Consider the following 1,122-nt stretch of genomic DNA (forward strand, 5'->3'; position numbering starts at 1 on the left):
CTCTTAACAATCAATTGTTTTTTATCATTTATTATTACTATTATATAATTATTATTGTTATTATTATTATTACTATCACTTTGTAGGTTCAAAAATAAATATAAACTTTTTTAGAACTATCGGTTATTCCTTTTCGCTAGAGTTAGTACCAAAATTATTTTTATTGCGATGGACGGCTCTGCCCCGCGCGTTGGATTTGGTCTCATAACATTCTTCTTGGTGTCTCATACGTACAAGTAATTTGTGGTTGTAATTACATATGATCGTTAAAATAATGATTAGAGTTGAGAAATATTTACATAAAATTTTGTAGAGTTATTTTTTTTAAAATTTAAATTGTAACTAGTCATATGTAATAGATCGTGGTAAGAATAATATATACATTAGATTCTTAATTTATTTTTTCCATTCAAATTGTAATTAGCTGCTAGTCATAGGAGGTCATTTCCTCTCGGGTCCCACCGCAACAATAACTAGCATTATTATCGTAACAATAAAAGAGTAAAAAGGGCAGTCCGATGCATAAAGCATCTCGCATTAGCAAGGTTCGGGGAATGGCCACACACCAAAGGTGTGATGTAGAGAAGTAGAGATCGAACATAATGCAAGACGTTAATTAAATGGACGATCTTTCGACGTACGAACCCGACACAGTAGTCACACGTACATAATTTTATTGTTGCCTTCATATCATAACAATAGAAGGTTGAATGAAAGAAAAAATAAAATCGTTTAATTACTTCACCTAGTAGAGATAAAAATGATACTAATAATCAATCAATCAACAAAAGAAGGACGTCAACTTCCAAAATTTTCTCCTTCTCTCTCTTTTTTTTCTTTCCATTTTGTCTCACAATATATATTAAGGTGGTTAATTTTATTATGCTAAATCACGGCACTGGGGTTTCAACTACCGTCCACGGTCCATCAACAGTTTTGAAGATAATGTTTCGTAATAAAATGACATGAATAAAAGTGAAGTTATCCACAACTGGATAGAGCTAGTGGCTTTCACGTAATTAAGTGCATGGTTCTCTTTCATTCATGAAAGTTCTTGAAAACACAGAAAGTCAGCCTAAACTTTGAGCTAGCTGGACTGTATTGTTGTTCTCAGCAATTAAT

Source organism: Lycium ferocissimum, chromosome 2 (genome assembly GCF_029784015.1).
Source record: "Lycium ferocissimum isolate CSIRO_LF1 chromosome 2, AGI_CSIRO_Lferr_CH_V1, whole genome shotgun sequence".
Classification (NCBI taxonomy): domain Eukaryota; kingdom Viridiplantae; phylum Streptophyta; class Magnoliopsida; order Solanales; family Solanaceae; genus Lycium; species Lycium ferocissimum.